Raw genomic sequence first — 15,709 nt, forward strand, 5'->3', positions numbered from 1 at the left:
CCTCCCTCTCAGGAACAGTGGACACCGAGATCCGGTAGGGATAAACATCTGGACATGTATTTAAAAGCGATTCAACGAGACATCATTCAGGCCTTCGAGGCACACAAACCGGAACCACCGAATCTTTCCAGGGAAGAGCGTGACGCCTTGGAATCACTCAGCAAGCGAACAGACATTGTTATTAAACCCGCTGACAAAGGAGGCGGCATAGTAATTTTAGATAAAGAAAAGTATATCCAGGAGGGATACCGCCAACTCAATAACTCCAATTTCTATCGCTTGCTTTCATCAGACCCCACCACTGAGCACAGCAAAATTATAGAAAAAACCTTGAAACAACTCACCGATGAAGGTGAATTACCGCCACGAGTAAGTAAGGCGCTGACGCCATTAAATGCGTCTCCAGGGCGCTTTTACATGCTCCCAAAAATACATAAAGAGAATCATCCGGGTCGACCGATCGTTTCCGGCATTGGCACACTCACGGAACCGATCTCCAGCTACATTGATTCTCTGATCAGACATATCCCTCCTAAACACACATCTTACATTCGTGACACTACTCATTTTCTAAAAGAATTAAGTCAATTTACTGCTCCAGAAGGAGCTTTTCTGGTAACCCTGGACGTGGTATCCCTGTACACTAAAATACCGCATGATGACGGCATCCGGGCTCTGATCACATCATATGAGAAATACAAAAGCCTGGATTCTCCCAGCAAAAGTACCCTCGCAGAACTGACTAATCTGGTTCTCAAACTCAACTCCTTCGAATTCAACAACTCTTTCTACCTACAAACGAGTGGCACCGCTATGGGCACAAAGATGGCGCCAAACTATGCCAACATATTCATGAACAGCATTGAATCGGACTTTCTTCGGTCATATCCAACAAAACCGGCTTTCTACAGACGCTTCCTGGACGATATATTCATGGTATGGACCGGCACTGAGGACCAACTCATGCAGTTTATCTCATCATTTAACAACATACATCCAAACCTCTCTTTTACGCACACCTATTCGACCAATCAAATTAACTTTTTGGACGTCTTGATTCGAATAGAACAGGGCATCTTAATCACCAGTGTCTACAGGAAGCCCACTGATAGACAACAGTACCTCCATTACAAGAGCTGCCACCCACGCCACTGCAAAACCTCTATTCCATACTCTCAGGCCATCAGATTCAAACGAGTGTGCTCACGCTCAGAAGATTTTAAGGATAATTCTAATCGTATGCGGGAGGTTTTGAATCATCAGCGCTATCCGCTCTCTATTGTCGACGATGCAATTAGAAAAGCGGAAGAGAGAAATCGTAACGAACTGTTTGGGGATCCCGCGGCAGCAGCTCCCAATGAACACCGCTCTAATCTAGTCTTAACCTTTGCGAACAACCTTCCGAATGTAAACAAAATTCTAAGAAAACATTTTAACATCATCGAACAAAGCGACCGACTCTCAAAGATTTTCCCAACGGCTCCACGGGTCACCTACCGACGACCAAAAAATTTGCAAAATTATGTGGTTCACTCTACTATAAGTAAACAAGAGCCTGTAGGTTGCGTGCCTTGCGGGAAGAATCGGTGTCAAGTTTGCAAGCACATGCAGAAAAAGACGTTGTCTCAGAGCACACACTCTAATTTCAAACACTCCATTCGAGAGAACTTGAATTGTGACAGTAGTAACGTACTGCACATGCTCGAGTGCGGCAACTGTCAAATGCAATACATTGGCCAGACCGAGAATCCCTTCCGAATTCGATTCAATAATCACCGCGCGCATGCCAAATCACTTCCTCTCCTCCCCCTGTCGAAACACGTCCGTCAAGAAAATCATGATTTCGACAAAATTAAAGTCACTCTGCTACAGAGCGGTTTCAAAAATACCCGTGAGCGGGAACAACGGGAGTCATACTTTATTTTCAAATTTAATACGGTGCAGGCCGGTATAAATGAGAACCCCGGAGCTCTCTCCGCACTTCAGAAATCAGAGGCCCAGTGAGATTCACCGCCTCCTCGACTGAATCGCCTGAGGTCATACCATTTTGAGTGTTTGCGTCTACATGCCGCCTTTCTCCTACCCCAACCTTTCTTTTCTTTCTTATGCCCAAACATTGCTGCTGAAACGACTTCTCCAGTAAACCATAAGGGGGCCTTCCACCCCCCCCCCCCCCCCCCTTTTTTTAAATGCCATTTCAAGTAGAACGAAAAGAATGATACTCAATACATTACATTGGTTTGCGAACGAGGATTAGGAGTGTTGCTATACATTAATATGGTTGTGGATCACTGTGAATCCCGTTCGTCGGTCGTCCAGCTAGATAGCCCAATTATCTACTTGCCTGCCTTACGAGGGCGCAGGGCGCTAACAAGGGGCCGTAAGTGAATTTGGGCTACCTCGTGTTTTTCAAAAAGGTGAGGTAGATGAGGGAGGTACTTAGCAAGCCACCCTTCCCCCCCCCCCCTTTTTCACTTTTTTGCAAGTTCTTATGCCTCCTTTTCTTTCCTCTTTTTTTCCTTTTTTTTGTCTTCTTTTGTTTTCTTCTTTTTTCTTCTTTTTATTTTTCCTGCTCTGCGTACGCTCCCTCTTTCTCTCGTTTCGTTGCTCTGCGCCCCACTTCGCGCCTTGGAAAGGGCACCTGGTCGGCGGCGCAGTGTCTTTGCGAGGGGGCGCGCGGCTGACAAGTGGCGGCCGGGGGCTGGCGCTGGGTCTCCGCGGGGCCCAGCCACGGGATCAGGTTTCCGTCCGGCGTCTGGCCGGTTAACTCTCCGTCTATGTGATCGCGCCGCCGCCGTAACTCGCATTCAAACAGTCAGTAACCACACTTCTGTCGGGCGGTTGGCACTGTGATGCAACGGGTGCGATAATGTTTTCTTCCCGCGTGTTCGAACGTCCCGCTCCCTCCGAAGGAAGCCTCCGCCCACAATATTTCTTCTCAACGGTTTTCCTCGCAGACAGCTCACCCCTCTCCACTTCCGCTACAACCTTTTGCCTCCTTCCCTTCCCCCACCCCCTCTTTTCCCCTTTCTTGAATTCGTTCTTTTCTTTTTTGTCTGCTCATTTTGCAGCCCTCATTTTCCCCTTAATCGGCAGGAACACCCTTGTCCGCCACTGTCTTGTTTTCGTGTTTTGTTTCCTCAAAGGAGAGCGTCTTTCCCTCTCCATCTGTGTGTGGTGCCGTGAGCAAGTGGATCGTTTTTGTTCACAAACAACCTTACCCTGATGAAGGACGGTCCACCGTCCGAAACCGTCGGTAAATAAATGTTTCTCTAAGAAGTGTACTTCAACTCTTTCCTTATGTTATCAGCAGTCGAGCAAGTTTTTTCATCGTAATATATATATATATATATATATATATATATATATATATATATATATATCTTTTCTTTACAAAACCATGTAAATAAATACCATGAAAGAAAAAAAAGCGGTGATAGCCGAGTGCTCTCGTGCAGTGGCCAGCGAAGCTGATCTGGTCGCGCCGCCGAGAGTTCAAAAATCAGTACGCGGTTATCTATTTGTTATCGGTTCGGCTCGGCTACACCGACGGCGGTGACGCGGTGTTGTGCCGGCGCCCACATTTCGCTGGCTGGCCTCTCTGGAAACCAGCGCTGCGCGCCCGCCGTCGCGCAAAGCGGGCCCAGACTCTCTCGGACATGTCGGGGCTAGCAGCGTGAATCATCCCACCTCGCCGGCGCCCGGCCCGGCGAGGCGGGATGATTCCTCCTCCTCCCCCTCCTCTCCGTCGGCTCGAACACCTGCGGCGCTTCGCCGGCCCCCCGTTTCTGTCTGCAAGCCTTCAACGGCCGGCCGCCTCTCGGCCATTCGTATAATTTGAACGGTGGCCAGTGCCGTGACCTCATTAGAGGATTTGAATGGCTGGCTGCCTCAACGGACACAGGCGGCTTTAAAACGGAGCCGCGCTGAGCCCGAGCAGCAGACGGGCAGCAGAAGAGCCATCACGCCGGAGCTACGCTCGCCGCCGGGGCCGCCCTTCTTCTCTGTGTTAGCCCGTGGTGCTCTTGGCCCTTGTATCATGTAAAAGCCCTTGTACATTTCAATTTCAATTTATTTTCCCATGTACACATGGTGAGGGCCGAGGGAAAAAAGCCAGAAATTTTGGCTTGACGTGCCCCTCGGCCCCTACATTGCAGGGCAGCAGGTAACATAAATGTTTTAAACAAATAGCATCTCAAAATGGAAACAATAGTTATCAAACATGGTTTTGCGTATTATTAGAAAAATGACAAGGAATCAAGTGTACAACAAAAAATGGTAACAAAAAAAGGAAACAGAAAAATACACGTCATCGAACAACAGGAATTCGGTTACTCAAATTAGGTCAACACTATACGGAAACGAAAGAGAAAAAGAAGCAGTGAAAGGATAAAGAAGCAATGAATCTATAAAGTGGCAAATACATCGTGTATAACTTGGCGGCATGCACGTGAAAGATCAACTTGTGCAGTTTGAAACTTATTTAGAAGACGGGGCAACGTGTTTGCTAGATTATGTGTACCATATATTGTGCGGCAGGTTGGAATATGCCACAGTTCGCTATGTTGCTAGGATAAACTTGTACATTTAGTGAAAGGTGTGCCGTGTCACGCAAGTAATTCATATTTTGTTTTATGTCCTTCTTGTATATATCAGCTAGCCTAACATTATACATTTCAGATACTTTTATGGCATCGAACTGGTGGAATAAATCGCATGTGTTTATATGAGAACCGACATTAAGTACAGCACGCAGAGCCTTCTTCTGTAAAATATAAATCTTATTTTTATTGGCACCTGTAGTTGTTCCCCAAACTAAATGCGCATAGTTCACTTGGGACATAAAGAGCGAATTATATAGGAGAAGTTTAACTTTGCATGGAAGTAAGTGACGTACATAAAAGTCATTTGACTCACCGTCGCATCGACCGTTTCCTAGCTCGGACTCCCAGTCCCAACCGCGGCTCAAACTACGAACGGGCGCCGGTGCAAAATTGTAACTAAATATTACATTGTAACTAAATATCGTCAAATACATATATATATATATATATATATATATATATATATACAAATTAAAAAAATCACTCATGCTTTCGTTGACTGTTGCCTTCCATGATGTACAGTCGAACGAAAAAAGATTGCCACAATGACGGCACCTAAGCGACGAAAATCGCGCCGTGCGGCTGGCGCAGCGCCATGCTTCAGCAACACGCCTAGAACTTTTGTTATCGGTAAATTCCTGCCGCAGCGCCGAGCGTTCCTATCTGCCACTCCAGTGGCAGGCTACTAGGGGTAATCTTTTTTCGACGCGACTGTACGTCATTACGAGCCCCTCTTTTTCCTTTCCTTGTCTATTTATTCTCCAGCCAGGCTTAAAGTCTGCGAGAGACAGAAATTACAGAGAGACATTCCTAATTCACAAGTTTAATACCTTACACCACGCAGGGGATAAAAATTCCGAAGAAAGCTTAGAATTCCTCCGGTATATTCCGGCACTGATGCAATTATTTAAAAAGGTGTTTCACGTGATCCTTGAAAAAAAATGGCTGAGGCTTAACTTGGTTAACCCTGGTCAGATGCGAAGCATATTGATGGCTAGGCTTGGTAATACATGGCTTTCCTTGGTTGAATGCTTGGTCATTTTAATACAACCACTAGAAGCCTTCGTCGTGGGGGAAGACAACGGCATTGGTACAGCGGAACGCCGACTAACCCCGAGACGCGCGTTGGGTGGGCGCCTGGATTGCCACGGAAGCCGCGTCCGCCTGCCCGGTGGAGCGAGCGTTTCACCTACACCGAGTGTGAACGCGCGTTCGAAATGCGCGGGAATGCCGCTCGAGGACATTCCGGTGTCTGTGCGATGGCATCGTTCTCCCTCTCCCAGCGCGTGACGGCGATCTGTCGTGACGTCATGTGTCACGTGATATGCCACGTGGTGTGTCGTCACTGTACCACGTGGTCTGCACGGCGTGCAACCACAGCGACGGCGCGAGGTGGACCCCCGTCTTGCTCTGTCGTGACGCCATGTGTCACGTGGTATGTCACGTGGTGTGACGTCACTGTACCACGTGGTGTGCACGCCGCGTAACCACGGCGAAGGGCTGTAGTGTACGTCTAGTAATATGCTTCGCATAAAATAACACAAATAAAACAAGACAATACCTCGGCCTTCTCAATACCAGGGTATCGCCTCGTTATCGTGTCGTTAAACTCTCCGACCCGTCCTATTTCCTTGCCCACCTTCCTTTCTTTTGTTGTCGCTTATACTTGCCTACTTTCACCTTGTCCTCCGGACCTTCTGCCACCACTTCTCAGGAACCCCTGGCATTCGCATTCCCTTCCCTCCCTTTCCGTTCGCTTTCTCTCAGCACATTTTCTTTTTTTTTCTTCCCCCAATTTTGTACAGCAGTGGTGCTCGTTTGCTCACTCCTAAGTTTCCCGGCTGAACCCATTCTTCTGGTATTTTAACTTTAATACGAATAATGAGGTACAATGTATGGATTCCCTTTTATTCAGTCGTTATGAGCATAATGCAACTAACATGAACGATTTCGCTTTAATTAAGTTTAAGAAAACTAGCTTTTACCTTTTAAAACCAGATTATAAAGCAAAACCTTTCGCATCTGCAACAGCCGGTCCTATTTCCTAGTCTTGCTGGCCGAAACAAGGGTTCATCTCCTACGTGATTCTCCTGTCATGCACAGCAATAATTTCTAAGAACAGCCACCGCCGATGCAAGTTGAACCAACATTCTATTCTTTCGCAGAGATTAGTATTCAGTACATTACAGCCCGCAACCCAAGACACGAACACAGAATGCCTGTGCGGGAAAGGCAAATGGTATCTATAGGTCGCCATCAAGACCGCTTTGATCCGTCTTTCATGCATGCGAAGCGGCGGGCTAGCTGCGCACAAAATATCGCACCTTTATAAGCAGCTTGCCCGAGAGAATTACACTGTGTCCGCATGAAGGGTTTTTAAAGAGATCTCTGGGGTGCCGATACTTTCTCGCACGTTCAGATCGTGCCCTGACTCCCTTGATTTTTCATTTCATATTGCCACTCTCATACCAGTTCGCTAAAAAATTCGTATTCCCGACATCGCCTGCACAAAGTTGTGCACAACACGAACAGTTTCAAAACCAGCAGCAGGTCACATACCTCCAACCCACAGGCTAGCCACCGCAGTTTGTGATCTTGGAAAAGTGAACGCCGGAAAGTGTTACGCCCGCTGAGAATGAGATGCAAATGGCGTAGTTTCTCGACGCTTCTAAGGTGCCTTGTCTATGGGTGTAAATCAACAGCATTAAAGTCGTCTAAGTGCACATGAATTTATGCATTTTACGATGCCCGCCAGCCATTCCTGAATATTCGCTTTCGGGCGCAGTGGAATGCGTACACATGCAATTTTTATGCTACGCCTGTAGAGCGGAAAAGGGCAACGAACTATTCGAACGAGGATTCTGTCGGTTTTTTAGCCAGTTTCTTCAACCTCTCGGCCAATCCAATATCGTTTCTCTGACACCGCATAGGACAACGCTCTCAAGTGCATTATTACTCTTGCCTGCTAGCATTTAAAGGAACCCTTAGGACAAATTGAAGTTGGCTTGCATCGATAGAATGCCATCTCCTAACCACAAAAACAGCACTCGTTCTCGAAACAAAGAGATTTTAAGATAGAAAAGAGCAAGAACTAAAATGCCGGTATCGCCGCCAGAGGCCAATCCAGCACGATCAAGTGTGATGAAGTAAAAAGAGAAAAGAAACCGCAGATCTCTGAGGCGGACAAACGTGCATGAAGGTCACGCGTTTGATCGACATTGACGTATATAAGTTTTGTTTTGAAAGCACTAGTGAACTTTTATCACACAAGGAAGATGTTGGAAGCAAAGAAAATCTGCAATTTGCGGCGCAACAGGCAGCCACCTGGATTTCGGAATTTTTTTGGGGTGCTTCGCGCCAATGCGTTCTGCCGGCCCGCATGGTTTCATTACACACCTCGGTTTACAAAGGCGGAGCAGCAGAGGACCTCCAAGTGTCTCTCTCTAAGTGCTCCTCGGACGAAGTTTGTGCAACGGCTCGCAACTGCGACAAGGAAACACAGCTGTGTATAGCCAATGTTCAACGCGCCTCGTCGTTAGCAAACGCACTTCTCGGCGTGTTCGCTTCGTCAATGTACCAAAACGCTGGGCTGCATAACCAGCCTTGTAAGGACTATTGGAATAGATGGTATGTTTATTTCGAAAATGTACAAATGTTCCTGCCTGTAAATTACTTGTTTTTCGGTCGTGAAAAGATGATGACACCGTGAACAATTGCCCTTAATTCTTGCTTGATAATTGTGCCATTTATTGGACTCTTGAATTGCATGACCTGTTTTGAGCATGGCAGTACTGCTATTCTGTTTATTGTCTTGTAACTACCCTTTAATACCGTCAGGCCAACAGTATTAATAAATAAATGAAGTATGCCCTCACGTACCAATCTATACACATCAGTCGTGCCGGCAACTGGGCAGTGACAGCGACGCTGCCGACCTCTCGACGCTAGGACTTTCTTGCCAGACCCGCCGCCTCAGCCCTTCGAAAGCAACCCACGGTGCGTGAGGTTGATGTGCCTGAAGTGCAGGCCGAAGTTTGCCGGAATCGGGAACGGTATCCATCGTAAAGTTGGTGCAAACGTAAATGAAGCGGCGATGGCTGATAGAAGCCTTCAAACTCCGGCCGGCAGTGGTTTTCATTTCAGCTGCTGCTAGGCAGAAGCGCAGCGCTCGCCTTCAGCAATCACGGAGTCCTCGTTTCCGTTTTCGCCTCTTTAAAGGGACACTGAGGAGAAATTGAAGTTGGCTTGTATCGACAGAATATCAGCTCCTGATTACGAAAACGCCACTCATACTGACAACAAAGTTTTTGTAACGTAGAAAAGAGCAAGAACCAAAATACAGGTATCGCCGCCACAGGCCAAACTCGCAAGTACAAGCGTGATGACGTCATAGGAGAAAACAGTGTTGCTAGAACCAATGCTTCTATTAACACTGGGACACGAGAAGCCACGAATCACTGAGGCGCAGCCAATGCATGCGCAAATCTCCTTGACGACGTCAGATGTCTCCACGTACCCGGCAGATACGCGCGCGCCTGCAGCATCGGGACCAATCAGCGTCTGCTCACCGACGTTAGGCGGGCTCTCCGGTATTCCGCTAACGGTAACAAGGTACACGGTATGCTAAAGCGTATGCGTTATGCGAGAACTTCGTTGACGACTTCGAGAACGGGATTCATCGTAACGCTGGCAAAACGCCGTTGCAAACGCAAACGAAGCGACGGTAGCGACGGCCGCAATAGCCGATAGATGCCTTCAACGTGCGGCCGGCGGTAGCTTTCTTTTCGGCTGCTGCTAGGCCGCTCTGCTGGCCGTCAGAAATCACGGAGTCTGCGTTACGTCATGTGCACGTCATGTTTCCCGTCACTTAGTCCTGTGTCGTCATAGGAGAATCCCAAGTTTGAATCAGAGCGGCGGGAAAAACTTTTTCAACTTCGAATCCAAATTTCTTAGAAATAAATGCATCTTTCGCTTCCGGCCAAGTGGCAACACAGCCATGAACTGCCGAACTATCGAATTTCGCTATAACAAAAATATTAATAGAGCTCTCCTTACTGTCCCTTTAAGTCACTCTTCTCATAGGTAGTCATCAGAGAGTCCCGAGTTTGAATCGTAGCACTGGAAAAAGCTTTTCAATTTCGAATACTCGTAGCAATAAATGCACCTTTCCCTGCTGGACAAGCGACAAGAGACCACTAAATGCCAGACTGTCGGATTTTACTGGTAAAAAAAAAAGATGAAAGCGATGTCCACAGTGTCTCTTTAATAAAATGTATTCATATTCCAAGCGCAAGCGGATGAAAAAAAAATGTCTGCTTCAGTGCAACCGCACGCAGGAAAATCAAGTCGTAGTTTGGAATTTAATATTTGCTCATTACTCTTGCTTAAATATTCTTTCTTAAAACGGTGCTTTGACGCTATTAGACCGCTGTCCTTCCGATCGCCAGAGCAGCAGGTTCTCGCTTTTAATATCCTCGGGATCTCTTCAGCCGAAAACAGCGCACGCATCTTGCAGCGCCATAACGGTCATATAAAACAAGAAGAAAGCCTGAGAACGTTTTCCATGCGTTTTTTTTTGTTTAAATAAATTTTTTCAGAGACGTACACACATGCAAAGCTTTAAAAGTTTTTATTTTGGTGATGCAAAGTAATGTGCGGGCCACTTTGACGCTTTTTGAAAATAACTGATCCAGTTTAGCTCGCTTTTTGCAAAAATGTCTTGTTTATGGGTTTACGCGGGTTTAACGTCCCAAAGCGACTCAGGCTATGATGGTTTAGGTTTATGGGGTTTAACGTCCCAAAGCGACTAAGGCTATGAGAGACGCCGTAGTGGAGGGCTCCGGTAATTTCGACCACCTGGGGTTCTTTAACGTGCACTGACATCGCACAGTACACGGGCCTCGAATTTCTCCTCCAAAGAAATTCAGCCGCCGCGGCCGGGATCGAACCCGCGTCTTTCGGGCCAACAGCCGAGCACCATAGCCACTGAGCCACCGCGGCGGCCGACTCAGGCTATGAGGGACGCCGTAGTGAAGGACTCCGGGAATTTTCGACCAACTGGCAATTTTTAACGTGCACTGACATGGCACAGTACTCGGGCCTCTAGAATTTCACCTCCATCGAAATTCGACCGCAGCGGCCGTAATCGAGCCCGCGTTTTTCTGGCCAGCAGCCGAGCGCCATAACCACTGAACCACCCCGGCGGGCAGAAAGGTCTTGTAGTGACCGACACAGCATGTAATGATTTCTACGTGTTACCGCGAACACTTTGGTCTAAGCATCGCAGCGCACGAATGCGAGTACAACAGATTAGAAGTCCAGACAAGCGCTTCTCTCGCTTAGGGCTTATCTAGTCCTCTAGTTGGTTGTCCTTCTCTTCATGCGCTACGATGCATTCGTAAAACCAACTCGCATAACTTTGCTTTAGTCTAGTTGCAAGTAACCAGGGAATTAGGTTGTAGCACCTGTGCATGCATAGCTTATGCCACGGAATCAGTTATTGCTTGCCTGTACTTCATGCAACAACGAGCACTAATACATCACGCTTGTGGACTACGCACAAGACTGTCAAACAGGGCGCTACACCACCTGTCAATACCAAAGGAAAACACATTTTAAACTCCACTTTATATTATTTGTAGCTAGTTAAAAAAGTGCGTATGGCATGAATTACAAAAACAGAACTTCGCCTATTTTTTTAATGGATTTGCCTTGTCAAATCACGCCTCCTTCATCGAAACAAATGTCCGAAAAAAAAAGGTCTGCACCCCTTCATTCATTGCAGCTGTTTGTTTTCACTCTCGGTTAATAGGAAAATTGTTCAAAAAAGTCATAAATTCAGTTCTTACTGAAATTGGCCCAGTTGTATTTCCTGCATTGTCTATATCAAGGGGTCGTCATGTAAACAGTGCCCGAGATTGGCTGACAGCCGATATTGTTCGATTATTCGAGGTTGCAAAAATACTATCCATGTTTCCACTAAAATCACATGGATTTACCGTAATGATATCATTTGTTTCCAGATTAAAAACTCGCGCCAAATTTACAAACCCACGTAAACTCACTACAGACCAAGAACTTAACATGATGGCTTAAAAGTAAGAACTAATTTTTCTACAAAGGGACAAATTCATAATCACTTTCTCTTCTACTAACACAGATAAGAAAAGCAACAGGCCGGTTACCAGTGTGCAACGAGAGTTTTTGAACATTAGTTGTAGTAATGAATTGTACTAAAAAAATTTTCTCAGAAATGTTCTGTTTCCTTTTTCCTCGCGAAGGCATCAACCCGAGATGAATACGGACTAGCCAAGAGCCGTACTGATGTTATGAAGTGAGCTTCCTTCGAAAGACCGCTTAAAACATTAAATGTTTACTATACGTCTGCTTAGACACGCTTGTTAGAGCGTACTTGAACGCCCGTGTCACCACGGTAACATCAACCATCTTTCCAGGATGATGTGTTGCAAACTGTCTTTGCTACCGAAAGGGTGCAGCAGGGTTTGAGGAGCCTTTTGCGCAGACCTGTAAGCGCAAACCTCTAAGGGCCGGGTGACGCTTGTACAACCTTGTCGGGAGGTGGTTTTCGAACCAGACGCCTTCTGCAGATGAGGAAGACGGCCAAACCATTAGGCAACCCTTTACCTTCCACTCTTGTCTCCCTCATTCCTCTTCCGTACGCATTTGCCTTCATTCTTCTAAACGTGCAGACATGATTTCCATTCCTCAAGCATAACACCCATATCCTTCTACCCATCGCCCTTTGCCAATTTCCCTCCTTCTTCTCTCTCTTAAATGGACACCTTTAGCATACCGTCTACCGCGTTAGTGAGTACCGGTAGCCCGCCCGACACCAGTGCGCACACGCTGATTGATCCTGACGCAGCAAGCACACGCACAGCTGCCGGCTAGCGCCCCTCAAGGCGATTTGGGCATGCGCACTGACGGCGCGTGTGCTCGGGGTACGCCAAATAAAAGTAACAATAAGGTACACGACAAGCAGAAGATGTCTAATGACCCTTACGGGATTTCTGTCCCTCCGTTTTACCACCTGTCGCTTCCTACCCTCCGTTGCTGAATTCGCTGTCTGAATGACACATTTTCAGAACGCATTCTGCATTCCGCACTTCCCTAATAGCTGTAGCGGGCCTGAGAAGCGCCATCGTTTTGCAGCAAGGGGTAATTTTCTTGGTTGGAGCACCGTGCGATATCCTGAGTGCTGTTTATCAAAGAAAACGTATATGGTACAACTGTCGTTGTAAACATGAAAGCACCGAAGCCAGGAAAAACAACCTGCAGGGTCCGACAATGTTTTCTCCCCTGGCGGCTTCTCCTACGTCTAGTATAGGCTACGAACGCGTCACGTAGAATCGCACTCGGAGAAAGGAAAACCGCATACACTGATTACAGGCTTTCAGCGTGCCTGTCATGCATCCTACGACGGCCCAAATTGCGCTCGCCGGGTAACGGGAAAACACGCATGCATAGCTCCCGGGATCCTAAGACGGGAGCAACTGGAGCGCACTGCAATTTTCATGCCTCTTTTTCTATTTTAGTGATATAAAAGAGATGTCACGGAGGAAAAGCGAGATGAAAACTTCTCCGCGATGTCCGAAGCGACCATCTGTGTTCTCAGCCGCGCGAACGTAAAGTGTAGTTTATCGACTGTGGCTATAAATACCGTTGTCAGGCGGCCCCTGCCTCTGTTTACGAGAGGAAATGCGCCACAATAAACAGAAAGCTTTATTATTTGGTATGCCTATTGAGAAAAATTTTGATCTGCTTTTATGACACATTTATGCAATTATCAAAATATTTTAGTACTTCAGAACATATTGTGACGCCCGTGAAGAGGCGATACCTATTCTGCGTGGTCGGCGTCGCTGAATACGTCAGAGATGAAGACAACGAGGGTCGGTTACGTCTCGTGCTCGGCAAGCCGACCCAGCTGGTTTCGGTCACCAGTCCCGGTCTTAATAAACCCCTGGTCCTAGCATCTTGGTGTAGGTGCCGGGTGTACTGGTTCCCCGAAGGCGGATCCCCAGCTTCAAGTTCGCCGGAGTTATGGCTATCATTATATTATGATTTTGTATTTTTAGATGCCTCATTGCAACGCGCACAAATAACGGCATATAATTAATTTTGTCCTTCGATGCCGGTTAAAAATTATGAAAGCTGTATGTAAATTTGTTGTGCAAAGTCCACATTTTCGCAATATTACCGTTTAAGAAGTTTTCGCCAGGCAACATACAGAAAACATACTGATACTGTTTTTTCTCTCTTACCACTTTTACAGCGCTTAGACGCATAGCTTCGAAACATCACATGGTATTCTGCTTGTTGAGCTCGAAATCTGAGAGCTGTATAGAAATACTTAAACACCTTTGTAAATTTTTATCCGCAGTCTTCATTCTGCGGCCGAGGGTCAGTGCACTAACCCCCTTATATTTGAAGACCTCTTCAGCATATCACTTCATTAGCAGGTGAGTGAAGTCGTCCCTTCATCTTCATGTATCTTAAAGCCGAACTTGGCTAAATGCTTCTGCTGTTATGCGAGTGAACGTACTTGCATTTGTGGACACAGTTAGGCACATTTTAATAGTGTAAATAGAAGCCAAGCTGCAAAGGATGAGGGCATAGGACGCGGCTAGATAACAATTCCTATGCCATTCAGAAACGCAAGATTTACCACGCCGGCTGCCCAGGCTCAAATGGCCCCTAAAACGAAACTGAATACACTGATTGAGGGGTAAGTTTAAAGCAGTTAATGACAATGTTAGCGATAAATTGCAGCAGAGGCTTTTGCGTAGCAGCAAGAATTATGCAGGACTTTTGAGGCTGCCATACCAAACAATTGTGGACCAAAGCCTTTTTAAGCGAGAAAGAGTTTATGAGCGCAATTTTTCATATATTGTAAGATTTCAGTAGAGCAATCAATATATCTGGAGATCTCCGGCGGGCTTGATTTTTTTTTTTTTTTTGCTATCAACATTTTTGCTATCGCCAACAGCGTTCCCCATTGGTTTTCTACGGCAGTCTTAACTGCTCGATGCGATCAATGGAAACACTATGAAAGAAAGATTTTCCTACATACCTGATTATTGGACGATAGCCTTCAGTATTTCCTTAACAGTACCTCACAATTTTCCGCTGTTCAAATATTCTGTCCAAGAACGTCAGACACATTCCTACCTAAGGCCATAGCACTCTTGCAGCACATTCAGAAAAACATATGAACATAGCGAACATAGCCTTAAATGCTGAATTTAAATTGACGAGATAGGCGCAGTGTTTGGGGCAAAGCGTCGGCGCATACTTGACCATTTCCCTGTATCTCCTGTGGACAGCCAAAACCCTTTGTTGAAAAAATCTCTTATGTCTAGAATAATCACAGGAATTAGCGAATGTTCATTACATCTAAAACTAAGCAATTGCAGAGTGATGGATCAGAGGCTTTCATCAAGTTGTCGATAGCCCAAGATTTCTTTTCAGACGAAGCACAAAGCCCTCGCATAAAACCAAAGCGAAAACGTTAAAAAGGAATTTCTTCCAGAAATATGTATCCTTTCTTAGGCATCATTTAAGCAGTTCTGCGCAAACTGCTTTGTCTTGTCGCTGTTTTTTTCTCTATATCTGTTCTGGCATTTTAAATCTTAATGCACAATAATGAGCTCTCTGTCACAATGTGTCAAGCTATGACAAGGCTAAACGCCCGTGCACACGGCCATCCGTTTCACTGGGCTACAGCCTGCGGCTGGAATAATCTATGCAGTTGAACGGAAATTAAGAAGAATTTAGACCTTTGAGAAAAAGAGAACGTGCCGAACGTTCAGACCAGCACTGACGCTGCTCTGAATGCATTGGCCTCCGATGATAACTGACAAGACGGAGCTCCAACGCTCAAGGTGCAATCATGTTTTCAAAATTACACAGCAGAAATTAAAAGGAAACAGGCTCTTAGAAGAAGAGTTGGATAGCCTAACACTGAAAAGTAGAAGGCGCACGAGGGGCTTGCTTTCCGTGCTGGCCTGTTTACTTCACTCGAAACTGAGGCAGTGAAAAACGATGCATATAATGAGACGGCGTAAAGATTGTAAGTCCGCGGC

This window comes from Amblyomma mixtum, chromosome 8, assembly GCF_055824585.1.
Source record: "Amblyomma mixtum isolate Tamu chromosome 8, ASM5582458v1, whole genome shotgun sequence".
Classification (NCBI taxonomy): Eukaryota; Metazoa; Arthropoda; class Arachnida; order Ixodida; family Ixodidae; genus Amblyomma; species Amblyomma mixtum.